Here is a 23528-nt window from a genome sequence, read left to right on the forward strand (position 1 = left end):
TATAGTCCAGATTTAAGTACTTTGTCAAATATGTGGCTTGGAAATCTTTTCTCCCCATCTCTGACCTGTCTTTTCATTCCCTTAGTTGTGTCCTTCAAAGAGTAAACTTTTAAAAATTTTTTATAAAGTCCAGTTTATCAGTTTTTCTATTGTGGATCGTGTCTTTGGTGTCCCGTCTAAGGAATCTTTGCCTAAGCCAAGATCACAAAGACCTTCTATGTTTTCTTGTAGAAATGCTATAGTTAGTATGATTCACATTTAGGTCCTTGATTCCTTTTGAGATTAATTTCAGATTCCTCCAGTGGACTGCCGCTCCCGAGTGCTTATTGTAGATACTGTAGTGCCAGAAAGTTCTGTGTTCCTGCTCAACTGGCAACTTTCAGCACACCTTGTACGCCAGCACCCCAAAGGGGGTTTCTCTGTGTTCTTGTACTTTTCCTGGTGTGGTATACTGTCTTTGCTTATAAATTGGCTTGAGGCATGATACAGAGAGAATTTTTTAAAAATTAAAACCAAATAAGAATCCATTTTCTAATGCTAAAATTATTAAAACTATCTTTGTGAACTAGTGGCCTTAAAAAGATATCTAAAAGATTGTTACTTTGTCAAGAGAAATTGTCAAGCATTGCAATTCTCAGAACTAAAAGTAAGCTAAGCGAAGATTTGAAAATGTTGCTGAATTTGTTCCATTAAAGCCAGGAAAGTAAAATTATAATGCATTCTGTGTTATAAACAAAATATTTAAGCTAATGATGAGTTTTAATCTTTTTTGATTGTTCAGTATTGAGATTTTGTTTTTTCAATGTTTAAATGTTCTGGAAAAAATGAACCATTAAAAATACATCAAAACATATCTATAGTGGTACACATTTTTCCTTTTACCTTAAGCTCCGGTATGGCTTAGCTGAACACTGGTACTTATTTCAACTTTAATAGTGTTCATCATGGATTTTTTTGCATTAATTTTGATTTTTAGAAAGTATTGTATTAAAATATTACTTACTTTGATTACTGAGTTTTGGTGTCCCCTTAAATCTTGTGCAGACCCCTCACTCTTCTTGTCCTAGACCCAGCCCTCCTGAAAAGCAATAAGACTCACATTCAAAGAATATTTATAAAATACAATCAAAGTTAGCCAATAGAAGTTAGAAGTTCATAGAATCAGTTCAACCCTAGCAGTCTGACTTCTGACTCTGGCTTGTAACTGCCAACCTGTACTGCTTCACACATACAGGAGTTTCTGAATACAACAAGATGGGCTACATCAAATATGTATGTATTCATTTTCTATTGCTGCTCTAACAAATTATCAGGTGAATTTCAAAAAAAGTCAGGGACTATTGGCAGATATGGATCAGACAGTCTGTATGTCTCTTTGTAAAGGCTGTCTTTTCTATAAGTTTTTTTTTTCTCTCCGTGTAGAAATGAGTGGATAAAGAAAGGGGGGGTAATCAGAAGGGGTAATGAAACATGAGAGACTATGGACTATGAGAAACAAACTGAGGGTCTCAGAGGGGAGGGGGGTGGGGGAATGGGATAGACCGGTGATGGGTAGTAAGGAGGGCACGTATTGCATGGTGCACTGGGTGTTATACGCAACTAATGAATCATCGAACTTTGCATTGGAAAGCGGGGATGTACTGTATGGTGATGAACATAATATAATAAAATTTCATTAAAAAAAAAAGAGAAATGAGTGGATATAGGCAGCTGTGGGTAGGCCAAATGTAAAAGTTGAAACTGTGGACCTAGTCAAAGAAGAGAAAGGGCTGACGAGCCCCAGTGCTCATGCACAATGACCAGGAGAAAGTGTTTCCAAGAATGTGTTGCAAGATGATGGATTTGCCAGATGTCCGGAAAGAGAGCTGTGTGTGCAGAATTTATCTCAAATCTCTTGAGTGGAGTGTCTGTTGACAGTGCCAACCACATGAGGTCCTCATGGGCATACTGGAGCCAGTATTAAACTAAGGCACAGTGGACTTTGACAAAGAATGGATGCACATGGCCCCAGGTTAAGGAGAGGTATGGGGTAAAACAGTCCCATGAGCACAGGCACTTGAACTGTAGCTGTGAGAGAGCTTAGCCCAGTAAGTGCTGGCTCTAGACCAAAAATTACTGGAGATGGTTTGGTGACTGGAGAAGTAGAGGGAGGAGGGCACTTTAACTTCCCTCACTCATTCACAAAGCATTGGTAATTTAGTGCTGTACTCTGGTCATAACAATGGTGAGTTTCCACTAAGCCTCAGTATTATAAATGGCACAACAGTTAGAAAATTGTATGCATTTAACTAACATGCATGTATCTATCCACATAAAGATGATCTGTAGCAATTTGTCGAGACTGGTTCTGTTTCTTGTTGGAACATCTCTTTAAAATACATTGGTGGGGAAAATATGGTTTGATGTCCAAGTTTTAATTATTGCATAAACCTTCTCATCAGGAGATCTTAATAGTTCTTTTTTCCCAGAAAAATTTGGGAGGACATGTTCTCTTCCCTAACTTCTAATATATTTTCATTTTTAAAAATTACTTCCTTCTTGAAGGTTAAGATCCCGTTTAGAGCCTACATCTGATATTTAGTTGGGTTGCCAAGCCATCTCCATACTAAGACGTGAACACATTTATAGGATGATAGGTAATATGATTCCATCCTCATAAGAGAGACTTTTGTCGTTGAAGTGGGATGCAGCACCAAAGGTTTTGCACTTGACTGGTGTAGTTCTGAGTAAACTTTGATTCCTTCTCCTTGACAGTGACCAGAGTTCCGTTAGAGGACTGAACCCATAAATGTGATTGTCACCACAAGGAAAGAAACGTGCGGTTTTGAATATTTACAGAATGTTCTCGTAAAAATGTTCTGTGAGCAGCAGTTTTATTTTTAACTTTAGAAATTTAAAAAAATCATTTATTTTACGCATGATGAGATATTTACACATAATCCATGGCGAGCATGTATGTTACTTTAATACGAATCATTTTGACTCTTTTAAGAGTTTTGAAGAGGTTCATACTTAAAGTACTTTCATCTTAAAGATCTCTCTCTCCTATGACATTGCTTTTTTCTGAAGGTCATCTTTCTTTTATTTTTTAAAAATTGTATCTTGTCACAAGTACATATTTTCTTTCTAAAACTGATCTTTTAAAATATATCTTAATCCATTTTGAGTTTTTTTGTGTGTATGGTATAAGTTTATGTACTTTATTTCTAACTCGGTTTTTGAGGCTCAACTTTAAAGAAGCTTCTACGCACTGGAAATTCTATTAAAAGTATTTATTTTAGGTGAATGTGAAATGGCATTTTGCATCACTCTTAAATTTATGAGTGCCACAAAGTGACAAAAGAGGGCCATTTTGAGGGAAAAAAGATCTTTAAAAACCACTCAACTTACTTTTTATTTTAAATTGAAAATTATATGGCAAATATTGTTAGAGCTTTTGTTCTTATCTCATAACTTACTGTGATAGACATTTTAAATATTATTCAGAGAACAGGGCTTGGGATTCAGGGTTTGGAATTCGGAGTTCGCATTTTGATTTTGCTGTGTATAGTCAAGGAACCATTGGCAAGGCGCTAACTGCTCCACTGTTATCATCAGGAAAGGGACGGGGTTGGAGTTCCTCTCCGAGCTTCAGCGTTCATGTGTTGGATTCTGTTCACCCCAGTAATCTTGTTAAAATTATAGTTGTCTCTGAATAATTTTTGCTGGTTTTGATAACTCTTGTTGGGGAAAAGAGCAGCAGAGCCTTCCTGTTGAATATTTACCTCTTTGCAGCACATCAATCTTGTACTTTAGGTTAACATTGGCTTATTTTAAAACAAACATACCTTTTATAATGATATATACTATTCGATGCTAGATAAGATGACCCTAAAACGTAAGTGGCAAAAGAAGCCAGCCAGAGATACGTATTTTATGGGAGGTTATTCCCTTGTAGTTCTGTGTGTACCTTTGATAAGTTCGAATATTTTTTGTTTTATACTTATTTAAACACTCATAGCCACTTAAGTTTGATGTGAACTATTTCTTACATGCTGAAAAAGGGAGGTGAACTATTCTTAGCCTCACAATAGATTCCATATTTTATCCCTCCTATTTCAATTAATAGTCTTCTAGTTAAAACTTATCAGGTTGTGACCTCATGTTTATTATTGGCCTTATTTACATTTTGTTAACTTAAATACAGTTAACATAAAAAGTTGGCAACGTAATAGAATTTTGTAGAAACTTTCCTCCTGTTAAATTTAATATGATTTGGTTAGAGATACATAGAGCCGTGTCATTTTTTTATCTCTTGTATTCAGCAATGTCACCACTTATTTTGCCTGCTTGGGGAAGGGGGACGGGTGTGAGTGGTCCTCAAGTCTTGTGCACAGCAGTGGCCTGTCCATGGGCATGTCTGAGTGTGTCTTGGAATCCACTGTTGATGGAGTAGAACTGTCTCCACACAGGGTGTCTGTCTTAGTGTATTTTACTTCTATGGGGAGCCAGCCAAGCCTGCTTTTTTCCTTTTCCTTTTCTTTTTCCTTTCCTCTCCTCCCCTCCTCTCCCCTCCCCTCCCCTCCTCCTCCCCTCCTCCCCTCCCACTCCTTTGGGCTCCTCCCCTCCCCTCCCCCTTTTCTTTTGGCTTTCCTGCAGAGCCTCACGTTTGGCTTAAACACTTCCTCTTGAGGAATCTGCACCACCTTGGTGTAGTTGAGAGGAGATCAGCCAGTCCCTCACCTGCCTACATTTGGAGCTCACTGCATCTTTCAGCTTCATCTGACATGTTTTTCATCTTTTTTGCTTATTTCATTTCTTTTATTGGTGTTATCCTTTCAGCCATTTAGAAATCCAGAAACGGAAGTTCTTACCTGTGTTTATAAATTCTAAGAATGGGATGGAGCTGAAAGTAAGTGTAGAGGAGGACAAAGGGCCCATATGCTGGTACTGATGTATGTCACCAAGTCATACTGATCGTTCAGAGCCCAGGGAAGCTGTTGGAGAGAGCAGAGTAGGGACATGAGGCAGGGAAATGGAGAGCTGCCCTGTCCCATTGAACCAGGTCTTCAAGGTTTTATTTAGCTCTAAGATTTTTCAAGGACACTGCATTATACATGTGAATGTTGTAGTGATATGACATAAACCCTATTCAAAGCACAGTGTAAATTTGGAGGAAAATTATCTTTGCATTGTTTTTGAGGATAACTGACTGTTGATGATACAGGCACTGTTGTAACTCACTTCACCCTGTACGAGTGCTTTGTGGTAAATTCGGTTATCATCCCTATTTTACAGAGGGGGAGACTAACGCGTAGGGAAGTTCAGTGGTTCTCCACTGGCCACAGCTCAGCCAGCAAGCAGCAGAGCCTGAATTCAAGCCCAGGCACTGTGGCTCCAGACCCCAAGCTCTTAATCCTTGTGCTTCTTGCAGCACGCCTGCTTCCTTGTCACTAAGAACTTGGTGCAGGAATTTAACAGTAACTTTAACTTCTAGTTTTTCTTTCTCAGGACTGATTCTGCATTGCAGTGCATCTCTGCATAAACATGTAAGTGTCTAATTTTGTCACCTTTAATTTTGTTTTTAGATAAGATGTGAAGGAATCAGGCTGTTTCTTCTGTGGCTTCAAGCACTTCAGACACACTGTGCAGAAGAGCAGGTGCTGATTTGTGCTTGCCTCGTGCCTGGTTTCGCAGCGATCATGTCATCCCGAGGGCCCTGTACACCGGAGACACTCATCAGTCCTAACCCTAGTGTGGCTCATGGTGAGGAGCATTAGCAGACCTCACAGGTTGCAATGACTCTTGAAGTTACATTGAGGAATTCTTCGGTTTGCCATTATCCTGAATAGAAATCTTTATTTCATAGATGGGTTCAAAGGAGGAATTACTACTCCCTGCTCATATTCACAGGAAAGTCTTACGGACATTAGAATTGGAAGAATCAGAGCCTATTTTATATGAAATGATGACAGGAGAAATTTACTGAAGTGGTGGAAACAGGAATGGAAGGGAGGGGACAGATGTTGGCAATAGCAAGAAGTAGAGACACGTGGTGCGTCTGGAGTGTTTTCGTGGCTGTTAATGAGATTTACATCCACCATCCTGAACTACTGTTTATTGTCCTCATGATGATTGTTTCATGAGTGGACATTCATCTGCTCATCCAGGCTCTTTTTGGCCAGCTCTGTATTTTCATGCAGCATTCATGGAAGGACAGTAGTGGCCTCCTGGGAGTATTAATGGCAGCCATTTGAGTCCTGTGAGTTTTCAAGAAACTTGGCAGTTAGGGCCACTGATTTATTAATGCATATCACTTGACTGCCCAATGACAGGTACTTGATCTTAAGCTGACCAAAGCAGAATTTGAAAGAGAGGGAGAGGGGGCGTCATGGACATTTGTATCGTATTTCGAAGCCCTTCATGCACAGTGGCCTGGAGTACAGTGTGAGCAGGTTCCAATGGAGCAGCAGATGTATTTTCATAGAGGCCATTTTTAAAAAGTCCTTTTAACTTTGGTGAAAGAGCTCTCCTTTTTTCCCCACTCTGCAGCAGAGATATATCCAGAAGAAATCACTCCTCTCCTGCCAGCCATATGAGCGGAAAAGATCCCTGAGGACCAAACATGCTTTTTTCTTCAGATACTGTCGAAATATATGGTTATTCACGTAAGAGCAGAATCATGGATAATTCAGTAATGGTCTTACTCTTGATGGGAAAGAGAAGACATTGCTTCTTTTCTTCCTGCTTATCCATATTTTGTATCTTTGCTTTTTCCTTGAGGTGATTCTTTGTGATACTTTGCTAGAAATAGAATATGTGTCAGTTCACATCAGCAAAGACCTGGCATACATACTATCTTGTGTGAGTGCGTATGTAAAGAAAAATAATTCAGTTCTCCATCACTTTCGTAGTATTACCACATTCACAGAGAGCACTTTGCTTCTAGCACTTACGGTGAGTAAGTGTTTGGGTTTTCCCCTCACCAGACAACTCTGCAACACCAGCTGGATGTCCTGTAGTTTAACTCAGCTTTGACGCTGTCTGTCTTGAGATGGCGTCAGATCCCACGGGTTAAGGGCTCAGTCCCATGAGACTGTTCCATCACATTCAGGAGGGCCCCAGGTTACCCACAGCTTCTGAACAACTTGACTACAAATCAGAGGTTCCCACAACTCCTCCTCAGCTTTGACTGATTTGCTAGAGTGGCTCAGGGAACTGTGGGAAACATTTGTTTTCGTTGACCAGCTTATTAAAGGATATGATAAAGGATACAGATGAATAGCCAAATGCAGACACAAGGGGTACAGTCTGGGAGGGTCCCAAGCACAGGAATGTCTGTCCCTGTGGAGCTGTCACCCTCCTGGTACGTGGATATGTTCACTCAACTGAAAGCTCCCTGAAACCCCTGCTACTGGGATTTTTATGGAGGCTTCCTCACATAGACATGGTCCACTTCCAGCCCCTCTCCCCTCTCTGGAGGAATGGAGGGGTCGGGATGGGGGTGCTGAAAATTCGAAGTTCTAATCATGGCGTGGTCTTTCTGGTGACCAGCCCTCTCACTCAGGAGCCATCTGGGAGCCCACGAGACCTCTACGAGTTGTGTTATTAAAACAAAAGAGCTCCTCGTGCACTTATCACTTAGGAAATTACAAGGGTTTTAGGGGCCCTATTCCAGGAAGTGGGGCAGAGACCCATATATATTTTGTATTCCCTCATAGTATATTCATCTACTCTTGCCTCTTTTCTTCTTCCTGACCCCTAATCCTATGCTAGCAAGGCGGGATCGGGGAGGAGGCAGGCCTAGAAGCTGAATGGGCATATCAGGAATAGGCAGGGCAGGCCGGAAGATGGGGCGAAAGCATATCTCTTTGTGCCAACAGCCCAGACCAACTTGATGTCACATGTTCCTTTCTCTGATGTTTACCAACTGAATATGGAGTTATGATCATTAGTTCATGATTTCAGTAGGTGATCCCTTCCTCTAGTCTACATTTCTGATATGGTTCAAAAACAAACTACTGAATTCTTTTCTCTCAGCCAACACTTCTCCTGTCTCTGAGTTCTTCCTGGGAACTCTGTCCAGTCTCTGTGTCCTCCACAAGCAAGTTTGTTGATGTTATAATCTTTGCTCAGTCCACTTCCTCTCCTAAGACTCAGTTCTACCTGCCCCTTCCCTGTCACTGCTGAGAAGGGGAGTCAAGTCTAGTGGTCAAGTCCAGAGGAAGGACACTTTAGTATTTCAGGTGATCTGACAATGACTGCCCCTGCTTCATGATCTCTCTCTTCCCCTAATGTTTTCTTCCTTCTTTCCTCCTCCCTTTCTTCTTGCCAGTTTTCTTTAGGGGTCTGTTTCTCTCTGATGTCCCTCAAGATTCAGTCCTTGCCTCCCTTTCTGACTACTCTTTCCTGTTGGGTAATCTTGTCTGCTCTCCTCTCCCATTTCCTTTATCCAGCACCAGAAACACAAGGACTCCAAAATCCCGAGAGCAGACTGGAGTATTCTCTTGTCCTCTAGAAGCTTTGTATTTTGGCCCTACTGGCCCATTGCACCTGCATTTCAGACTCCACCTGTTCAGAAGTGGTAGAGTATTCCATCTGTCCGCGGAGATTGGCAGGGAGTATCGAGAAATTGAATGTGTTGGGGCACTTGGGTCTCATTCTAGATGTGTCACTAATGAACTGTGCAACCTTAGATATGACATAATCCCCAGAATCCCACTGGAGGAAGGATGCCAGTGATAGAGGGTGAGGATTTTTATGTAGACTGTGAACCCCCTGAATAGTGTGCAGACTTGTATGTGCATGTCCATCCCACACTTCTTCCCTCCCTTCTCTCTACTGAGTCCTCAGAGCAGAGTTTCTCTCTTGGCTCACCCCAGAGAACTGCTGCCAGGTTGCTGACATGGAGCCCCTCTGGCCCAGGGGCAGCCAAAGCCCCTCATCCTTTGACCTTAGATGTTGCACAGTTGTTTCCACTTTCTAAGTGGGCTACAGCATGAAGGAGGTTGGGAAGCTCTGCTTTAGAGTACTCTGTGTGCTAACCAGTATTAGGAACCTGTGACAGGGGCACCTGGGTGGCTCAGTCGTTAAGCATCTGCCTTCAGCTCAGGGCGTGATCCCAGAGTCCTGGGATCAAGTCCCATATCAGCCTCCTCCACTGGGAGCCTGCCTCTTCCTCTCCCACTCCCCTGCTTGTGTTCCCTCTCTCTCTGCCTGTCTCTCTGTCAAATAAATAAGTAAGTAATCTAAAAAAAAAAAAAAGAAAAGAAACAAAAAAAAGAACCTGGGACAGGTGTAGCTGGACTGGCAGGCCTGGCTTATTTTAGCCTGTGGATTCCTTTTAATAAAGACAATGCACTTTTCAAGTTTCTGTAGCTTTGCCTTCTGATGATAATGATTTTTCATGTACCCATGTAACATTGTGTGAAATTCTTGTGAGGGATTATTTCCTTAATTCCTGTTTACTATAAATGGCCCTTTTTGAGTTAAAAAAAATAGAGATTACATCTGACTAAATATTTTAAGGGCAGAAAGAATGTTAAATCATTATAGAGAGGTGGAAAAAAATACAGGCGTGATGAGTAGAGCAAGTTTAAAAACATGATATCTTTGGGTGATTTTTTTTTAATTCTCAGTAAAAATGTCTTTAACATAGTTAACTACTTTGTTTTAAGGTATTCATTCTTGTCATCATTTGAGTTTTAAGATATGATTTCAGGCGCGCCTGGGTGGCACAGCGGTTAAGCGTCTGCCTTCGGCTCAGGGCGTGATCCCGGCGTTATGGGATCGAGCCCCACATCAGGCTCCTCCGCTATGAGCCTGCTTCTTCCTCTCCCACTCCCCCTGCTTGTGTTCCCTCTCTCGCTGGCTGTCTCTATCTCTGTCGAATAAATAAATAAAATCTTTAAAAAAAAAAGATATGATTTCATTACATGATTGTCAAGATTATTTGTCACCATAATTTGTCACGCTTGTTTTTTTATTTAGGATAGGAATTTTAATAAGATAACAGCATTTCAGTTTAGTAGACATTAAGTTGAAATGTAAATGTACGTATGTTCTTTCCCACATATTATCCAAAGGCTGCAAGCTTGGAGTGGAAGAATAAGGAGAATCAAGATACTGGTTTTAAATTTCTTTTTACATTGTTTCGAAAGTATTATCTTCCTCATTTATTTCCATCATTTGCTAAGTTAAACAAACATCCACAAACCTGTACTTGGGAAGTACTGATTGGGCCATGTGTAGAGGATGTCCACAGGGACAAAACAAAGTGACCTTTGTTTATTTTTAAGTAAGATAGTCATTTTATTCTTATATTTAACGGTCACTTTATTATAAGAAGTTTAAGGGTTCCTAATAAACGATTTTACCTGTTTGTACAAACTACCTATTTGTAGCTGAGCTCATAGTAGTAAAGGGGAACTGTGGCTCCTGTACTCAGAAAGAGTTCAACACGTGTCATGATTTTTTTTGGCGTAATTATATTTCAAATCTTTGAATGTTAAAATAAAGTTTCCTTAAGTCTTCTCTTCCAGGTGGTGGGGTATGGTGACCCCAGACCTTGCTCAGTGGCGAGGCAGGCCAGCCTGGGCCACGCAGCTGCCCATAGTAGGCCTTTCTTTTATCTTGGATCTTTCATCCAGCAGGTGCTACTTACAGCTTCTTACGGAGGGGCCGATGTTTGGGCAGCTGGGCAACCTAGGGAGAGTAAGCCCCGGAAAGGAAGGAAACATAAGGAAATTTCTAATTTCACTGCTAAAGTTTTTCTTCTATGAGAAATGAAGGCTCACAGGACACAAGTATCCCTTAGATTGATGCCGGGGTGGGGAGGCAAATTTTCCTCTCCCAGTTAAAGCAGGCAAAAATTAGTTAAAATGAATAATCAGGAACAATGTTGGAGGGGAGAAGGTCACAAAAGACATTAATCCATCTGGGGAATGTGGACTACTAATTCAGTTGTCTGTGGGTGTTTATATACATACACACACATGTGCACGCTTGGATCAGGGGAAAACAGCAGAAGCTTGATGCATTTTGGAAGACGTAGAAGTACTAACCTTTCCAGGTACTGAGATATGTATTTATTAGCTGTCTATATGTGGGTATTTTTTTCAGAACTTGTTTCTGGTTTTATAAAATAGTCTGTATTCACTGTGGAACATATAGCATACTTTAATATGCTGAAATTAAAAGTGATTCGTTGAGAACTTGTCTTCCTCATGCAGGTACCTCCAGTTGTATAAAAGTTAGTAAGAGAGTTGGACAAATCCAATACCGTGTAATTTTTTTGTATGGATTATGAAATAGAAAGAATGATAAAGGGACTTCTTATTAATTCTTTGGAAGTGGTGGTGTTCGATATCTCAAAGGTGAATTCTTTCAGACATAAAGTAGTTTATACTGATTCTATTCTTTGGATTCATCTAAAGGGAAAAGGATATAAAACTTAAGTCCTGTGGATTTGATTAGTGTAATATTGGATGTTAAAATACCTAAAATGATTTAAAAAATAATAAAATACCTAAAATGATGAAAAATGTCTATATATGCTTTTAGATTTATTTCAGTCATAAAATGAGATTAAATTAGTTATAAGGTATGTGAAAATATTTTTACTATTATAATATGTCATGTCTCAAATTTGTTACAAAGAGTCATTAGCTTGGTACTTCCATAGCTCTATGCCATTGCTGTAACAAGCAAACAGTAACAGTAGCCAAGGCAGAATCAGAAACAAGTCTACCAAAAGATGTCATCTTTTATAATTTCTGGTTCTTTAATTTTAGTTGCTATTCATACAACCAAATACATATGTGCTCAGTAAGAAACTGAACCATTCGTGGGGGTTACACTCACGAACCTAGTCATGTGTTCTTTTTTCTTCCAGACATCCCCCATTTGAGACCAAAGCCAGTGTACATTACTACAATGCGAGACGATGAAAACATTTACAGTACAAAAATTCCATACATGGCAGCTCGCGTTGTTTTTATTAAATAGATTGTAACTTTCTTTTTCAAAAAAAGTATCTAACTACAACACAAAACACTAAAAATGGAGTTGATGTACTGCCCAAAATCATGCAGGTATGCCATTCATCTTATCTTTTACGTAGGTAAAAATATGCTAACACGTACCAAAGTAATTGATTATTAGGGTTTTTGGTTCTTAAAGAATGTTGGTTATGGGGATTGGTTTTATTGGTGGGCTCTCTCTGTATTGCTGAGGTGTCAGAGGGAGCTCTGAGGTAGCACTTGCAGTGCTCTGTTGACATTGCCATGACAAGGCGATCTTGGGGGACAGGGAGACATTTTGAGGAGGTGGCTGTGGTGTGCAGCCTCCTGGCCCCCTCTTATTTTCCCTCCTTTGATCAAGTACCGGTGACCTCAGAGCATAAGATCAGGTTGCCTTCACCAATCCCCAGCACCAGGAAGGCCCTCGGGAATCATGGAGGTGGGCCATGGGAAGGACCGCGAGACTGCCAAGTGCTCTCTTGGGATCTCAGGGGAAGGAGTGGAAGAGCATCTCAGGATTTCAGGATGCCATGATGGAATCCCTGCAAGAAAAGGCTGTCTCCCTCCAAGGCCTTCAGTGAAGACCTCTTTCTGTGTGGGGCCCGTGGTGTATCTTCCCTCTCTTGCGGTCCTCGGTCACAGACAAATGGGGCTTTCCCAGCAGACTGAGTTGCTTAGGGACTTTGCACTGGGTAGAGCAGAACCACTTGAGGAGGTTCGAGAGCAGCTGCTTCATGGCAGGGACACGGTTTTATGCACAAAGTGTCGTCCACTTAGAGCAAGTTTGCTGATGCCCTGGAGTTCCCAGAAGCGTGACTAGGCCTGAGCCGGAAGAGTGACACACACCCGAGTGACAATGAGCATCTTCACAGAGAAGCACCGCTTTGATAAGAACTGACTGAAGAACTGGAGAAACTTCGTTTCAAAGAAGTCTGAGGGGGATATAATTGCAGTAAGAGCAACAAAAGACTTACTGAAGATTTTAAGAGAAAGATTTGGGGCGCCGGGGTGGCTCAATCGGTTAAGCGTCTGCTTTCGGTTCAGGTCATGATCCCGGGGTCCTGGAGTCAAGCCCCGCATAGGGCACTCTGCTCAGCGGGGAGTCTGTTTCTCCCTCTGCCTCTCCCCCTGCTGGTGCTTTCTCTCTCTCTCTCCCTCTCTCAAATCAATAAAATCTTTAAAATAAAATTAAAAACTTTAAATTCATTAGTTTAAAATTTTAATAGGTAAACTGTAAACAGTAACGATCACTGCTGAGAACAAAATTGATTTTCCAAAGGAATATCTGACAACACTGAGGAAAAATTCAAAGAAATGGAAATCAGAAATGAATAAATAAGATCTGAGGAGAGGTCCAGACCTACCTTACAAGTATCAGGAGGACAAAAGGAGAAAAAATCAGAAGTGATCATTGAACTAATGCAAAATTTACTTGAGCTGAAAAAAAGTCATGCCTTAGACTAACAAGGCCTTCGAGTCCCAGGGAGAATTAGCTAAACAGACACAAACCTAAACAGACATAAACCTATTTGACTTTAAGGAATTAAGAGAAAAATTATCAGAGTTCCAGACAGAAACCACAAGTTCCTTCTAGAAAATGAGACAGAGTAGCATTGAATTTTGAATCTAATCTATAACCCTCAGAGCTGAAAGAACTGTCAGTCTGTCTGTCTTTCTCTCTCTGTCTCAGAACCTTGCTTCATATCACATACATAAGCAGATGTCGGATTGATTTAAGTCCTAAATTGATTTAAGGTCTAAGTATTAAAAAAATAATAAAGAATTTAGTAGACAATCTAGGGGAATATATACATTTGGGAAGTGGTAGACCACCTTAGGTAGAGATAAGACCCGCAAGCCACAGAAAAAATGAGGTCCCACTTTACTTTACAAACTTGAAAAAGTTTGCATGTCAAAAGGTACAGTAAAGCCACACTCGGTCAACAGACGGTGAAAAGCATCTGTAACATCAGAGCTGTTAAAAAAGTTCATGCCTCTGATATATAGAGAGTGCCTACAAACCGATGAGAAGACAAACAGCCGATTGAAAAACAGACAAAAGGAGATGAAAGAGAAGTTCACGGAAGAGAAAATAGAAACGACCCTGAATTTCACTGAGCCAGGGAACACCATTAGTTCTGGACCATGCTGAGAGACCTTTATTCACCCATCAGGTAGGCAAAAATTTGTATGAAATCATAGATAAGAAACACAGTCCCATTCTTTGATAAATTTTACATTATATCTTGTGTGATTGTTAAGTCAATTCAAAGTAGTCTGTTTAAAGGCTGTGACTTTTTCCTACCTGGTTTCAAAATTTCAGAAAACCATCACTGAAAATAAGTTTCTCGTTCTTGAAGAATACATTTGGATGATGAAAAGTAGCAAGAATAGCAGATTAACCACGGATTCAAGGTTCCAGTTTTTTTCCTTCGTTGGTCATTCACACTTGTGAGTCATCTACTTTTATTATCTGGCTTTCTTAGTGTCCTAACGGTCTGACCCCCGAATGAGTTTGGATGGTTGTATCATCCTAACAGAAGAAGACTCCATAACTCAAAGTGTCTTAAAGGTAAAAAAGAAGTATTTTAATCTCCTATAGAAGCAGCCCATGGCAGGGCTGGCAGAGAATGTGGGTTATTCACACTCTCTCCATGATTCTGTACAGTTTTCCCTACTCTGCCCTTTCCCTCTGGCAGGGTTGGCTTCCACTCCCTGCTGATTGTAAGACGGCGGCCAGCAGCAGGGGCACTGCCTTCCTTGTTCGTGTTCAGAGACAACCCAGATATTTCTGTAAAGCTCTTACCTTTTGTCTGAGTGGGACAACCTAGTTTACTTGTCTCTCCTGGCACAGTAACAAGGCGCTGACTGATTCGAAGCTGGCTATGTGAATGGCCCACGAAACAGAACCGTTCCCTGGTCCTGTGGATGGGGCCAGCTTCCTGTGAGTCACCTGGGCTGCAGGGGAGGAAGCACACAGAGCCCTGGGGTTCCATTAAGGAGGGGGAGTGGATTCTGGCAGACAACTGTCCAGCCCAGCACTGCCACACGCTGCAGATGGCCGTACCTAGAAATGGTCACCGCCATCGTATAGACTCTCAGTAGGCCTCACAGTGAGTTGTTATAGTAGTCTTCTAGTGCCATTGCAGCAAATGACAAACTTTCAGTGGCTTGAAACAATGCATTTTATGACCTTGCAGCTCTGGAAGTCAGAAGTTCAAAATCAGTCTCGGTGTGGTAAAATCAAGGTGTTGGCAGGTGTGCGGCTCTGCCTTCTGGAGGCTCTCGAGGAGAATCCATTTTCTTGCCTTGTCCAGCTTCTAGAGGCTTCCTGCATTCCCTGGCTTGTGGCCCTTCATCATATCACCTTTTCTCCCTCTGTTTCCATCTTCCCATGGCCTTGTGTCTGATCCTCCTGTCTCCTTATGGATACTCATGATTACATTGGGGCCACCCAGATGATCCAGGATAATCGCTCCCTCTCACACCTGAATTTAATCACACCTTCTAAATCCCATTTGCCGGGTAAGGTAAGATACTCAAAGGTTCTGGGGATTAGGGCGTGGACATCTTTGGGGGGGGGTCATTATTCAGCTAATCAGCTCCCTCCTGTACTCCTGTTTGTGCCTCGCAGCTGTGTTTCCCGCCTCATCTCACATGTGTCCCCTGTGTTTCTCTCTTCATTTGCATTGTACATGAGAAAAAGCAGCAATTTAAACAATTGAATAAGATTCTGGAGACAGAGTTGCAGGAATAAAAGCACATATAATTTCATTTGTCTCCTGAAAGTTTTTGTTTGGAATTTGAAATTTAATATAATTTTGCCTATGTAAAGTGAATATTAGTGAAACAGTTGATCCGAAATCTCTTTTCAAAGAATATACTGTTCTTGTAAAAGCCCTTCAAAACAATATTTTAAGTGCTGTTTCCAAATGGAGTTTATACTTTTGCCCTTATTATTGTATTGAAGGTCTGTTTGAGGGTGTGTGTGTGTGTGTGTGTGTGTGTGTGTGTGTGTTTTCCCAAAGTGAATTTGCTTCGGGATCTACTAATACCTTTAATTTTTCACCAGGGAGGAGATGAATTAGTGCATCTTCTAGACTAAGTTTTCTTAGCACTTGGAGAATCTGGTATAACAAATATTCATGGGAGAACGGAAGGACAGTGGCTCTTACATCCCATATACTTTTGACAGCAACAGCATAAACCTGAACAAACTGTACATTCTTGGTGCATCACTTCAGCTGAAAATGTGTTCTGTGAAGTATTCTTTAGTCCTTAGTAATTCATTTTTGTATGAGATAAAAGTACTTCAACATACATTAGAGAAAGCAGAGTGGTGATTTTAAAATTTCAGCAGTGACCATTTTTTAGCAGTTCTATCAGCATATTAATTGACGTTAAAACCCATCAAAGCCCATTTGGGAATGAAAAAGAAAGTTTGAGATGGTTCAGTTTTGTGTATGATATTTGTATTTATTTGTATGATAACACTTAGTTATACTTTTATTAAGTCTCAGTGCACCATTCAATAATGATTCATGGGCTGTGGGTTTCCTGAAATTGTATTTCATGGAATGAGCAGTTAGAAAAAGTGAATCTGCACAGCCACGGAAACAGTCAAAAAAACTAAGAGGCAGGGGCGCCTGGGTGGCACAGCGGTTAAGCGTCTGCCTTCGGCTCAGGGCGTGATCCCGGCGTTATGGGATCGAGCCCCACATCAGGCTCTTCTGCTGTGAGCCTGCTTCTTCCTCTCCCACTCCCCCTGCTTGTATTACCTCTCTCACTGGCTGTCTCTATCTCTGTCGAATAAATAAATAAAATCTTAAAAAAAAAAAAACTAAGAGGCAGCCCACGGAATGGGAGAAGATATTTGCAAATGACACTACAGATCAAAGACTGGTAGCCAAGATCTACAAAGAACTTCTCAAACTCAATACGCAAGAAACAAACAAATCAAAAAATGGGCAGAAGATATGAAGAGACACTTTTCCAATGAGGACATACAAATGGCTAACAGACACATGAAAAAAGGTTCAACATCATTAGCCATCAGGGAAATTTAAATCAAAACCACACTGGGATACCACCTTATGCCAGTTAGAATGGCAAAAATTGACAAGGGAGGAAACCACAAATGTTGGAGAGGATGTGGAGAAAGGGGATCCCTCCTACATTGTTGGTGCAAATGCAAGTTGGTACAGGCACTTTGGAAAACAGTGTGGAGGTCCCATAAAAAGTTAAAAATTGAGCTACCCTTTGATCCAGCCATTTCACTACTGGGTATTTACCCCAAAGATACAGACATAGTGAAGAGAAGGGCCATATGCACCCCAATGTTCATAGCAGCATTGTCCACAATAGCTAAATCATAGAAGGAGCCAAATGCCCTTCAACAGATTAAGAAGATGTGGTCCATATATACAATGGAATATTACTCAGCCATCAAAAAGAATGATTACATAAATTTTGCAGCAACATGGACGGGACTGAAAGAGATAATGCTAAGTGAAATAAGTCAAGCAGAGAGAGATAATTGTCATATGGTTTCACTCATTTGTGGAACATAAGAAGTAGGAAGATTGGTAGGAGAAGAAAGGGAAAAAGAAAGGGGGATAAACAAAAGGAATGAACCATGAGAGACTATGGACTCTGGGAAACAAACCGAGGGCTTGGGGAGGAGGGGAATGGGATAGGCTGGTGATGGGCATTAAGGAGGCACGTATTGCATGGTACACTGTGTGTTTTACGCAAGTAATGTGTCATGGAACTTTGCATCAAAAACTAGGGATGTACTGTATGGTGACTAACATAATATAATAAAAAATATTATTATTAAAAAAAAGACAAAGAAGTGGTAATGGCTTTCTTCCAGACCGTTGGTGGTGGCGTGGGGCAAGAGATGGTGGCAGAGCTGGATGGCGGCGGCCTGCAGAGCCGGAGAAAAACCATTCCAACAGCAGCACCTTGTCTGACCGAAGACTCAGCAACTCCAGCCATTGTAGCATTGAGGAAGAGCACCGCCCCGTGTATGAAATGGTGCAGTGGATTCTCTTGTCAACGCGAGGTTATGTCACCTTTGTGAACGAAGTCTTTCATCAGGTTAGTGTGTGTCTGTGTGTGTGTGTGTGTGTGTGTGTGTGTGTGTGATAAGTTCATGAAATTGAAGAGACTTGTTCTTGTTCTTTTGCGCATAGTCCTGCAAGAAATACTACTGATGAGTTGGGCTACATTACTGGACTGAATAATGATCCCTCTAATCCTGCTTTTAATTTGTCATGTGGAGTGTTGTGATTTTGTGTATGATTCTTTAAGATTTTGTTTTTGTAAAATTCCTACATGTGGAGGGGAAATTCTATATCTGAGCAAATCATTCCAAAAATACCCTCACGTGTCGGTAAGAAACTTGAAACCCAGAGGTAGGTGGGAAGAAAGCTCTTGCCGAATACTCATCAACCAATGAACATGGCAAAGAGGAGCCCCAGGCTGGTGTTGTCCCAAGGGCCAGAGGGAGCTCTGTGGAGGCTCTGCAGATGGTTGTACTTTCCCTGCAAACACGCATGGCATGAACGTGTGATTGAAGTATTTATGACGTAAGAGGAAAAAGTTGGGTGGGGAGGGGAATAAGGGGAAAGCAAGGGATGACGCTGGTATAGCACCCTGGTGGTGGCCACTGTGGTGAGTGAAAAGGGAGGGGAACTACAAACAAGAAAGCAGGTGCAAGTGCGGAAGAAGATGGCAGAGAAACCAGAGGCCAGGCAATGATTAGCAGCCCTGAGCTACAACCGGGGCTGGCTCTGCCCCCCCAGGGGCATTGTCCAGAGACATTTTTGGTCATCACAACTGGAGAGAGGGCAATGCTGCTGGCATCTAGTGGGTAGTAGCCAGTGATTATCCTACAGGCATAGGACAGGGCCTGCACTAGCCCACGACAGGAAACATCAGGCCTCAAATGTTAGTCGTGCTGCTGTGGAGAAACTCTGACAGAGGAAACAGAACCCGTGGTGCAGCGGAGAAAACAGCAGACCTGTGGTGTGGGCTGGAGCCACTGGCCACCTGCATCTTGGTACCGGTGCCCTGGGAGACAGAGCCTGGCTCTTTTGTGGGTGTGTGCATGTGATGGGGACTAGCTGTTGAGTCTGGGCACACGCACAGAAGGTGAGGCCCCTGAATGGCAGACCTGTGATCCGTGGGGAGAAGGGGAGGAGCCCTGTGCACACACGTGACCGGTACATGCGCAGTATGAAGAGCTTTCCGAGGAGGGGCAAGACTTCTAGATAGCGATGAACCCTTTCACTTCTGAGACTGTCATTAAGGAAAAATCAACCAACAATGAAAGTCCCAGTGTAATCCACAGCAATCTGGAGGTGTTCACGTATTTTGTATTTTAGTGAATAAAAAGGTTGGACTTAAGAAAATATTAGTGTAATATTCTCACTCCCTGACTGTGTCTTCTCTGTCTCATTTCTTTGCCCCTGTTTTCTTTGACCCCAGATTCCAAGAATTGACCAAGTTCTGGGCTTGAGCCTCTTCTGCTGTAACTCCACGCTTGCCTCCTTCGGGCTCGGAGCCAGCAGCCATTTGGCGTGAGACTCTCACTCAAGCTTTTTGTCTGGACCTTGCTTCTTGTTTGCACACTTGCCTTTTAAAATGCCCCCTGGTGACCTTGTCTGACATTCTAGTGGTGTCTTAATGATGACGAGGCCAGAGCTGAGCTTATTTTCTTCCCTAACATCAGCTTCTCCTCATGACTTGACCACTTGTTTAACGGGGCTTGTGTTCTTGTGTGCGTATTAATTTCAGCCCTCCCGTGCTTCTCGTCTCCAGCTCCTCCAGTGAGCCATCCCTGGACAAGCCATGCAGGGGGCTTTCGCACTCCTGCTCCCTCCTTTTCCTTTGGCCGTGGTTAGCAGCATGCTCCCTGGAGCCCCGCACCTGCTGTGTCATCCCTTTCTAGCCTATACTGTATATGTCATGCTGACAAAACATTGTTTTATCATAATAGTCCAGGACTTAAAAATCTACCCTAGTCTGTCCATTAACGTTGCCCTGTTGCGTTCCTATTGTACCCACGGAAGGTACTTGGTAACCATTTAATTTGAGTTGAAGTCAGCAAGGTCATATAATTTAGGATAGAGGTCATATTCTTTATAGAGTAAAGGACTAGATCATAGTATTTCAGGCTTTGTTGATCACACGGACTCTGTTACAGCTATTTAGCTCTGTCTTTGTAGTGAGAAAGGAGACATGGACAACACATAACGAAGAAGCGTGGCTGCGTTCCCGGGGAACTTTATTTAGGAAAGTCACTTGGCAGGCTGGATTTGGATGACAGGCCATACTTTGCAGGCCCTGATCTGTAGCAATGTTTTAAGCTCTTGGATGCCAGTGCTTACTATAAGACTAGATATGATTGACAAAGCTTGTAAATTTTGCACACGAGATAATGCTAAACTGATGTGGTTTTACCTTTATTGTGTAAACTGTTAATTTACTATATGGAAAGTTTTGTCTGCATCCATTATTGACATTGCACCGCTGGCAGAGGGTGCTCTAAATTCTGCATGCCATTTAGTCCTCACTCCAATCTAAATTCAGTTCAGAAGTAGCTTGGGCCAAGTAGGTAACTGCAGACTACTTATGACCGAACTTCTGAGACATCTTTGTGCCGTGAAGCCAAAAAACATTTTATTTACACCTTCTCATTATTCTTCATCAACTCTAATTTGAAAGCATGTATGTGAAATTTAAAATGTAAGGGTTGTGCATGTGAAAATACTAAGTAGAGATTCTTGAAGGGGCGTGGGTTTTAACATTGCATTCTATTGCCCTCTTGAGGTCAATGATGTATTATTCTTTTTTGGGGGGGCGGGATTTTTTTGTCTGTTCTTTTTTTTTTTAATTAATAATATTTTTTTTATTCTATTATGTTAGTCACCATACAGTACATCCCTAGTTTTTGATGTAAAGTTCCATGATTCATTACTTGCGTATAACACCCAGTGCACTATGCAATACGTGCCCTCCTTAATACCCATTACCAACCTATCCCATTCCCCCATCCCCCTCCCCTTTGAAGTCCTCAGTTTGTTTCCCAGAGTCCATAGTCTCTCATGTTTCATTCCCTCTTCTGTTTACCTTCCCTTTCTTCTCCTACGGATCTTCCTGCTTCTTATGTTCCATAAATGAGTGAAACCATATGATAATTGTCTTTCTCTGTATTGTTCTTTTCAGGATGGCAAAATGTGACTTGTTTCCTAGTGATTTCATTTTCAATTTTAAAGTGTTCATTGACTATTTAATATTTAGGCCTAAAGGCCATTAAAGTTTAAAATGTACATTCAGGAAGCTCGTGTTCTCAGTGAAGGAGGTAAGATGTGTGTGTATGCACCAGAGAACAGTGCATGATGGAAGAAGGTCAGATGTCCATGGGTGTGGTGTCGAAATAAATGCTGACAAGGGGCCCCGAGCGCAGAGAGGCTCGTGACAGGGGCTAACTGTGCAAGTCTCCTTGGCCTGGATGGTTCGGTAGGTTGCAGGCAGTGGAAATAGATGGTAAATGAGGGGAGATGAGGTTCAGTGGTGCTCAGGGCAGCCTCAGTTTACTGCTGCCCCCAGCAGGCAGGCTAACAGTGAGTGGTAGAAGCTTCAGGTGGGGCAGTTCTGGTCTCGGGGTCACTCCGCTGGAAACTTGTCTTCTTACCAGTGTTTTTCTTACCTGTTGTGACCATTTGTAGGTCATGAAATCACTTATCAAAAGCCAGTCTTTTGGGGCGTTTGGGTGGCTCAGATGGGTAAGCGTCTGCCTTCAGCTCAGGTCATGATCTCCAGGTCCTGGGATCAAGCCCCACACTGGGCTCCCAGCTCAGCGAGGAGTCTGCTTCTCCCTCTCTCTCTCTCCCCCTGCTTGTGCTCTGTCTCTCTCTCCCAGATGAATAAATACAATCTTTAAAAAAAAGGCCAGTATTGTTTTAAAATAATGGAATAGAAGAGAATAGGATGGACTGAAACATTTCAGAGTACCCTGCATATTCTAAGGATTAGTATTTCTTTGTAAACCTTCTAAAACAACATTTATTATCCAAATGCATATATGCTTCTGTAAAATGTCTTACTTAGGTAATGGGTCTGAAAAGTTCAAAGCACTGCTCTAAAGGTTATTTGTCGATTATGTTGTTTTGTTGGTGTTGGTTTTGTTTTAAAAAATAACTTTATTTTTAAAAAAGTGAATATTCATTAGACAAATAGAGTCCCAAGTCAATCACTCAAAATACTGCCATTAAGCAACCCCTGTTGATGTTTGTAGAGTATCATTCCAGGTATTCCTGCATGTGTCTATTTGACTGCTGGCCTGGCTAGCTAGAGAAGCAAATAAGAGCCTGGCAGAGAGGAGATGGGTAAGGCAGGATATAAACAGAGAGCAGCCTGGCAGACAGACAGGAAGGCTTACAGAGGAGCTGATGGACATAAACAAACTGGCAGGCAGGCATAGAAGATGAGACAGGTAGGTGTAGACAGGCCAGCTGGCAGAGGTGGAAGTGAGCAGGGAGGTGTAGATGGACAGGTGCGTAGGTGCAGACAGACAGGCAGACAGAGAATTTGGCAGGCAGTTAAAGATGGACAGGGGCGCCTGGGTGGCACAGCGGTTAAGCGTCTGCCTTCAGCTCAGGGCGTGATCCCGACATTATGGGATCGAGCCCCACATCAGGCTCCTCTGCTATGAGCCTGCTTCTTCCTCTCCCACTCCCCCTGCTTGTGTTCCCTCTCTCACTGGCTGTCTCTCTCTGTCAAATAAATAAATAAAATCTTTAAAAAAAAAAAAAGATGGACACGCAGGCAGCCAGCCATGGATGGGTGAAGGTAAAACCAGACAGAGGTTGACTGAGGTAAAGGCAGAGACAATGGGAGGGTATGTGGAGGCACCGGGGTGGGGGTGAAGGATTGACAGGTAACTTTATGACAATGGAATCTTAATTCTTAATGATGCTTTTGTGCGTTTTTAATGAAGAGCTCTGAATTTTATTTTATTTGAATTTGACAGCAGAAAAAATAAAGAGAAACAGAATTGTAGAAATTCAAATAAACATTTCCTTTAACACAAGAAATATTAATTACCAAAATATTTATCTATAATGAGAAGATTAAAATCACATTAAGGTGGTGGCATCAGTTTTTATCCCCGTGGTGTAATTTTAGATAGCACTTATTGATTTCTTAAGAAATCTGAAGAAATTATCAGCCTGGTATTTTCTTCAGCCTCCTGTTCCCATCCACTTATTTCATTATATTATCAATTGTGAGCCTGAATTTACTATTATTTGCAGTCAGTTTTGGAATTCTGATGTGCAGAGTTGTTCAGTCTTGGTTCTGAATTTAGCTACACTCTCCTCCTGGTGTCCTGAGTCCTAACATGCTTGCTTTGATGCACTTCTTGGATGGCCTTGTTTTGTCATTGAGTGGGTGTTTTCAAGAAGGTGTCTTGAGGCTCTAGTCCCTGAGTTCGTTTGTGATGAGGAATGTTTCCCTTTT

The 23528-nt window shown here is 41.8% G+C and overlaps 2 long non-coding RNA genes across 3 annotated transcripts in view; both read left to right on the forward strand.

The window, feature by feature from the left end:
* The window catches only part of LOC130543852 (uncharacterized), an 85295-nt gene that overhangs the window by 38136 nt on the left and 23631 nt on the right, over positions 1–23528 (forward strand). The window contains exons 4-7 of one of the 2 annotated variants that reach the window (XR_008959533.1): positions 11873–12071; positions 14007–14173; positions 14323–14450; positions 17875–18101. This is a non-coding gene — a long non-coding RNA (uncharacterized LOC130543852). The remainder of the gene's footprint in view (positions 1–11872; positions 12072–14006; positions 14174–14322; positions 14451–17874; positions 18102–23528) is intronic. The other variant, XR_008959532.1, reaches the window with a different exon arrangement.
* LOC130543856 (uncharacterized) lies at positions 3173–9898 on the forward strand. The gene is made up of 2 exons (XR_008959539.1): positions 3173–5528; positions 6532–9898. It is a non-coding gene; the product is annotated as an uncharacterized LOC130543856 (long non-coding RNA).

This window comes from Ursus arctos, unplaced genomic scaffold (assembly GCF_023065955.2).
Source record: "Ursus arctos isolate Adak ecotype North America unplaced genomic scaffold, UrsArc2.0 scaffold_16, whole genome shotgun sequence".
Lineage (NCBI taxonomy): Eukaryota > Metazoa > Chordata > Mammalia > Carnivora > Ursidae > Ursus > Ursus arctos.